We start from the raw sequence: 7,179 nt of genomic DNA, 5'->3' as shown, positions 1-7,179 counted from the left end.
TAGTTGTCCTCTAGGTTACAGAGAGCTGTTAGTCCCATCCACCACACTACCAGGTGTGACACAGTGAAGAGACTCATGCCAATTTGGTATTGAGCAGACCTAACTCAATTAATCAGAACAGAAATATTTTATATTTGGTAAGAAATAAATTAGAAAATAATTTGAACAGAGAACGATGTCCTTGTGTGAAATATTTTGCATATTCAAAGTGGTAGGCATGTTGTGTAAATCAAATGATACAAACCCCCCCCCCAAAAAAAATATATTTTAATTCCAGGTTGTAAGGCAACAAAATAGGAAAAATTCCAAGGGGGTGAATACTGTTGCAAGCCACTGTATCTATACAATCGAGATGTATGGATGAACCACCGCCAATCTTTCTGGCTCTATAATCAGTAAGTGCAAAAACATATCAACTATATATACACAAAAGTATGTGGACACCCCCTTCAAATGAGTGGATTCGGCTATTTCAGCCACACCCGTTGCTGACAAGTGTATAAAATTGAGCACACAGCCATGCAATCTCCACAGACAAACATTGACAGCAGAATGGCCTTACTGAAGAGCTCAGTGACTTTCATCGTGGCACCGTCATAGGATGCCACCTATCCAACAAGTCAGTTAGTCAAATTTCTGCCCTGCCAGAGCTGCCCCGGTCAACTGTAAGTGATATTATTGTGAAATGGAAATGTCTAGGATCAACAACGGCTCACCCGCGAAGTGGTAGGCCACACAAGCTCACAGAACGGGACCGTCGACTGCTGAAGCGCGTATCGCGTAAATATCGTCTGTCCTCGGTTGCAACACTCACTACCGAGTTCCAAACTGCCTCTTGGAGCAACGTCAGCACAAGAACTGTTCGTTGGGAGCTTCATGAAATGGGTTTCCATGGCAGAGCAGCCGCACACAAGCCTAAGATCACCATCCGCAAATGCCAAGCATTGGCTGGAGTGGTGTAAAACTCACCGCCATTGGACACTGGAGCAGTGGAAACATGTTCTCTGGAGTGATTAATCACACTTCACCATCTGGCAGTCTGACGGACGAATCTGAGTTAGGCAGATGCCAGGAGAACACTACCTGCCCGAATGCATAGTGCCAAGTGTAAAGTTTGGTGGAGGAGGAATAATGGTCTGGGGCTGTTTTTNGATGTCTTTAAGAGTCTATTTAATATGTAGTTGTCAGAGGACAGAGGGATGTGATGTCTTTAAGTGAGACAAAGACTGAGAGCACTGCTGATCGTTGCCTCAGAGAGCTCTTAGCACTGTGCACGAGTGTGTGTGTGTGTGTGTGGTGTGTGGTGTGTGGTGTGTGTGTGTGTGTGTGTGTGTGTGTGTGTGTGTGTGTGAAACTCCATTCTCCCAGCTCTGACACATAATCAATAGAGTTCTCCGAGACCTCTTACCCTGTCCTGCTTAACACAACCTTAAACATTTAGGTTGCTGGGATCAATGTCCCCTGCTGATGGGTTCTCTCTGGATGTATGTGTGTGTGTGTGTGTGTGTGTGTGTTTGTTGGGGGGCGGGGGGTTACACTGTGTGTTTTGGGGTTGAAATATCCCCTTTCCATTCAGGGTGAGGGAGTAGAAGATTCAATTGCAGAATAGGAAGCTGCCACTACTGAGCTGCTCCAAAAGACTCTCCTCCTCATTGTTCCTCTCTCCACTACTCCGAGTCATTCCCCATCCCATTCCTCTCTCCACTACTCCGAGTCATTCCCCATCCCATTCCTCTCTCCCCTCTACACATCCCTCTCTCCGTCCCATTCCTCTCTCTCCCCTCTACACATCCCTCTCTCCTTCCCATTCCAACCTCCCATTCCTCTCTCCCCTCTACACATCCCTCTCTCCATCCCATTCCTCTCTCTCTCCCTCCCCTCTAGACATCTCTCTCTCCCCTCCATCACAATTATCTCTCTCTCCCCTCTACACATCCCTCTCTCCTTCCCATTCCTACCTCCCTCTCTCCCTCCATCCATCCCTCCCTCCCTTCACCCCTCGAGCTGGATCCTTCAGTGTGTCCAGAGTATATATAGAGAATATTCCATGACCACTGCATGACTGACACACCGCTTTCTCTGACCAGATAAACCCTTTTCTCGCTCCAGTTTATTAGTGTGTGTGTGTGTGTGTGTGTGAGAGAGAGTGTGTGTCAGTCTCACCCTGGTTCTTGACCTCAGTAAACTCTTTGTTGTAGTCCTCTAGAGTCTCTCGTAGTTTAAGGTTCTCTGTCTCGATGTCGTGCATCCGCTGGAGCTTGCTGCTGGCTTGGGCTGACAACAACTTCCAGCACAGGGCGGGGTCTGACGAAACATACACACACACACTACGTTACACACAACAGAGAGAGACAGAGGAGCTAGCTCGCGTGGGGAGGCTAGCTGAGGAGTGACTAATTGGTCCTGTTGAGGAGAAAGCAGAGATTAGATACAGTCTCATCCTGGAATATACAAGGTCTGAGACATCTGCTTTCGACTAAAGAGCAGGAACCCAGACGTCACCAAAGAATCGGAAATACAGACATTGTCAAGAAATATGGTATAGAGGAACGGCCAAGTAGTGGTCCTCTAGGTTACAGAGAGCTGTTAGTCCCATCCACCAAACTACCAGGTGTGACACAGGGAAGAGACTCAGTAGTTGTCCTCTAGGTTACAGAGAGCTTTGTCCACCACCAACACCAGGTGTGACACAGGTGAAGAGACTCAGTAGTTGTCCTCTAGGTTACAGAGAGCTGTTAGTCCACCCACCAACTACCAGGTGTGACACAGGGAAGAGACTCAGTAGTTGTCCTCTAGGTTACAGAGAGCTGTTAGTCCATCCACCAACTACCAGGTGTGACACAGTGAAGAGACTCAGTAGTTGTCCTCTAGGTTACAGAGAGCTGTTAGTCCCATCCACCACACTACCAGGTGTGACACAGTGGAAGAGACTCAGTAGTTTCCTCTAGGTTCAGAGAGTGTTAGTCCATCCACCAACTACCAGGTGTGACACAGTGGAAGAGACTCATGCCAATTTGTATTGAGCAGACCTAAACTCAATTAATAAGACGAGAAATAATTTATCTTTAACCTGTGCCTCTTCCTCTACAGCTGCAGGAAGGTGAAATCAGTGTGAGGAAGAGGAAAGGCGAGGTTAAATCCAAGTGGGTCGAGGAAGAGGAGGCAAGGTTAAATAGTTTTAGAGAAGGGAGGGCCAGGTTTAAATCAGTGTAGAGGAAGAGGAGGAGGCAGGTTAAATCAGTGTAGAGGAAGAGGAGGAGGCAGGTTAAATCAGTGTAGAGGAAGAGGAGGCAGGTTAAATCAGTTTAGAGGAAGAGGAGGCGGCAGGTTAAATGTTTAAGCTCTGAGACATGTATATGGCTGGGTTTTTCACGCTCAACAGTTTGCTGTGTGTTTCAAGAATGTGCCACCACCCAAACGACATCAAGCCAAGTCGTCAACTGTGGGAAGCATTAGAGTCAACATGGGCCAGCATCCCTGTGAAACGCGTTCAACACCTTGTAGAGTCCACGCCCCGACGAATTGAGTCTGTTATGAGGGCATAAGGGGGGTGCAACTAAATATTAGGAAGGTATTCGTCAATGAATTGGCGAGGGCACTAGAACAGTCTGCAGCACCCGGCCTCACCCTGCTAGACTCTGAAGTCAAATGTCCCCAACCAATGACGGCCTACAGCAGCACCTAGATCTTCTGCACAGATCGTGTCAGATCTGGGCCCTGACAGACATGGGCCCTGTCAGACCTGGGCCCTGTCAGACCTGGGCCCTGTCAGACCTGGTCCCTGTCAGACCTGGTCCCTGTCAGACCTGGTCCCTGTCAGACCTAGGCCCTGACAGACCTGGGCCCTGACAGTAAATCTCAGTAAGACAAAAATAAATGGGCCAGTTTGCCAGGACTATAAATACAAACTCCATCTAGACACCGTTGCCCTAGAAGACAAAAAAACAAAACGATACATACCTCGGCCTAAACATCAGCGCCCCGGGTAACGTCCACAAAGCTGTGAACGATCTGAGAGACAAGGCAAGAAGGGTCTTCGACGTCATCAAAAGCAACATAAAATTTGACATCCCAAACAGCATCTGGCTAAACAATACTTGAATCAGTTGTAGAACCCATTGCCCTTTATGGTTGGTGCATTTCTGGAGGTCCGCTCACCAACCAAGAATTCACTAAATGGACAAACACCAAATTGAAAACTATATGCAGAATTCTGCAAAAAATATCCTCAGTGGTGCGATGAAAAACACTAAATAATGCATGCAGAGCAGAATTAGGATTATTCCTTCAATTATCACAAATCCAAAAAAGAGACGTTAAATTCATCAACCATCTAAAAGGAAGCGATTCCCAAACCTTCCATAACAAAGCCATCACCTACAGAGAGATGAACCTGGAGAAGAGTCCCCTAAGCAAGCTGGTCCTGAGGTCTGTTCACAAACACAAACAGACCCCGCAGAGCCCAGGACAGCAACACAATTAGACCCAACCAAATCATGGAGAAACAAAAAGAGAATTACTTGACACATTGGGAAGAATTTACAAAAATAACAGAGTAAACTAGAATGCTGTTTGGCCCTAAACAGAGAGTACACAGAGGCAGAATACCTGACCACTATGACTGACCCAAACTTCCTAACCTCCTGCCAAATGTATGACCATATTAGAGACACATATTTCCCTCAGATTACACACAGATCCACAAAGAATTAGAAAACAAATCCAACAAACCCAACAAACCCAAGAAAAGGGCAACCAGTGAAGAACAAACACCACTGTAAATACAACCCATATTTATGTTTATTTATTTTCCTTTTTCTACTTTAACTACTTGCGCAATGTTACAACACTGTACATCATAGACATAATATTAGCATGTGAAATGTCTATTTATTTAAAACTTTTGTGAGTGTAATGTTTACTGTTAATTCTGATGTTTATTTCCCTTTCATTTCTTGTCTCTTCCACTTGCTTGGCAACATATGTTTTCCATCCCAATAAAGCCCTTTGAATTTGGAGAGACGAAGAGAAGAGAGAGAGAGAGACAAAGAGAAGAGGGAGAGAGAGAGAGAGAGGGAGAGAGAGAGAGACAGAGGAGAGAAAGAGGGACGAGACAAAGAGGAGAGAGAGAGACAAAGAGAAGAGAGAGACAAGAGAAGAGAGAGACAAAGAGAAAGGGGAGAGAGAGAGAAGAGAGACAAGAGAAGGAGAGAGACAGAGAGAGACAGAGAGAGACAAAGAGGAGAGAGAGAGACAAAGAGAAGAGGGAGAGAGAGAGACACAGAGAAGAGGCAGAGAGAGGAGAAGGACAAAGAGAAGAGGCAGAGAGAGAGAGAGAGAGACAAAGAGAAGGAGAGAGAGAGAGACAGAGGGAGAGAGACAAGGAGAAGAGGCAGAGAGAGAGAGAGAGAGAAAAGAGAAGGCGAGAGAGAAGAGAGACAAGAGAAGAGGGAGAGAAGAGACAAAGAGAAGGAGAGAGAGAGAGACAAAGAGGGGAGAGAGAGAGAGAAAAGAGGGAGGAGAGAGACAAAAGGAGAGAGAGAGACAAAGAGAAAGGAGAGAGAGAGACAAGAGAAGAGGGGAGAAAGAGAGAAGAGACAAAGAGAAGAGGGAGAGAGAGAGACAAAGAGAAGGAGAGAGAGAGAGACAAAAGAGGGAGAGAGAGAGACAAAGAGGGAGAGAGAGAGACAAAGAGAAGAGGGGAGAGACAAGAGAGAGAGAAGGGAGGAGACAAGAGAAGAGGAGAGAGAAGAGAGAGAGACAAAGAGAAGGAGCGAGAGAGAGAGGGAGAGAGAGAGACAAAGTGAAGGAGAGAGAGAGAGAGACGAAAGAAGAGAGAGACAAAGCGAAGGAGAAAGAGAGAGAGAGACAAAGAGGGAGAAAGAGAGACAAAGAGAGAGGGAGAGACAAAGAGAAGAGGGAGAGAGAGAGAAGGAGAAGGAGAAGAGCAAGAAAAAGAGAGAGGAAGCACTTTCTACCCCACATTAAATCTGTGATTCCCTCTGTGACGCTGGTTTAAGTCAGTTTTGATTTGTGGAGTGGCGTTGTTGTCGGGTCACTGTGATAAAGTCAGTCAGTCTTGTCCGTCAAGTCAGTCTGATTGGTCCTCACGGGTGATTGACAGGCGTGAAGCAGGACGTTTTGATGCACATCATCCCTGTAAAAATGAGCAGTGTGTGTGTTGTGAAGGAGGGATCAAGCACAGGACCACCCAGGATGTGTGTGTGGAGGGTTCTGTGCACGATTGAAAATGTCCAGGCCTCAAAACGCAACTTCCCTCTCGAACAAGCTATACATTTATATCGAATGACGCACAGAAAACACAATGTATGACACTACCTCGTTATCGCATGTCGAGTTAAGAACAGAACAGCCAGGGGTTGGGACAGACAATTTCAGCACAGTGAACTACACATACAGTAGACCTCCACTATGGAAATATAGCAGAGAGAAATGATGCTAGGAATGACCTGTCATTCTCCCAGCTTCCCCGAGGCTTCCATAAAGCTCTACAACAACAGTTCAGTCACCATTAACACCTGTGTTTTTTTGTGTTTGTTGTGTTCATGCTTTGTTCATGTGTGTTAGTCAGGAGCTGAAGTACTTGTCATTCCTGTCAGGGAAACACTTCCGCTCATTCTCTCTACAGCCTACCACCGTTGGGAGGAAGTACACCGGTAGTACACCGGTGGGAGGAAGTACACCGGTAGTACACCGTGGGAAGGGAAGTACACCGGTAGTACACCGGTGGGAGGAAGTACACCGTGAGTACCACCGGTGGGAGGAAGTACACCGGTAGTACACCCGGTGGGAGGGAAGTACACCGGTATACACCGGTGGGAGGAGACTAGTACACCGGTAGTACACCGGTGGGAGGAAGTACCACCGGTAGTACACAGTGTGGGAGGAAGTACCGGTAAGTCACCGGTGGAGGAAGACACCGTAGTACACGTGGGGGAAGTACACCGCGTTAAGTACACCGGTAGGGAGGAAAGTACACCGGTAGTACACCAGTGGCGAGGAAGTACACCGGTAGTACACCGTGGGAGGAAGTACCCACCGTGTGGAGGAAGTATACCAGGTGGGAGGAAGACACACTGGTGGAAGGAAGTACACCGGATGTACACTGTTGAGGAAGACCACCTGTTAGTAACACATGATTGGAGAAGTAACATACAC

This window comes from Salvelinus sp. IW2-2015, unplaced genomic scaffold (genome assembly GCF_002910315.2).
Source record: "Salvelinus sp. IW2-2015 unplaced genomic scaffold, ASM291031v2 Un_scaffold4491, whole genome shotgun sequence".
NCBI classification, from domain to species: Eukaryota; Metazoa; Chordata; class Actinopteri; order Salmoniformes; family Salmonidae; genus Salvelinus; species Salvelinus sp. IW2-2015.
This window is presented reverse-complemented; position numbering follows the sequence as displayed.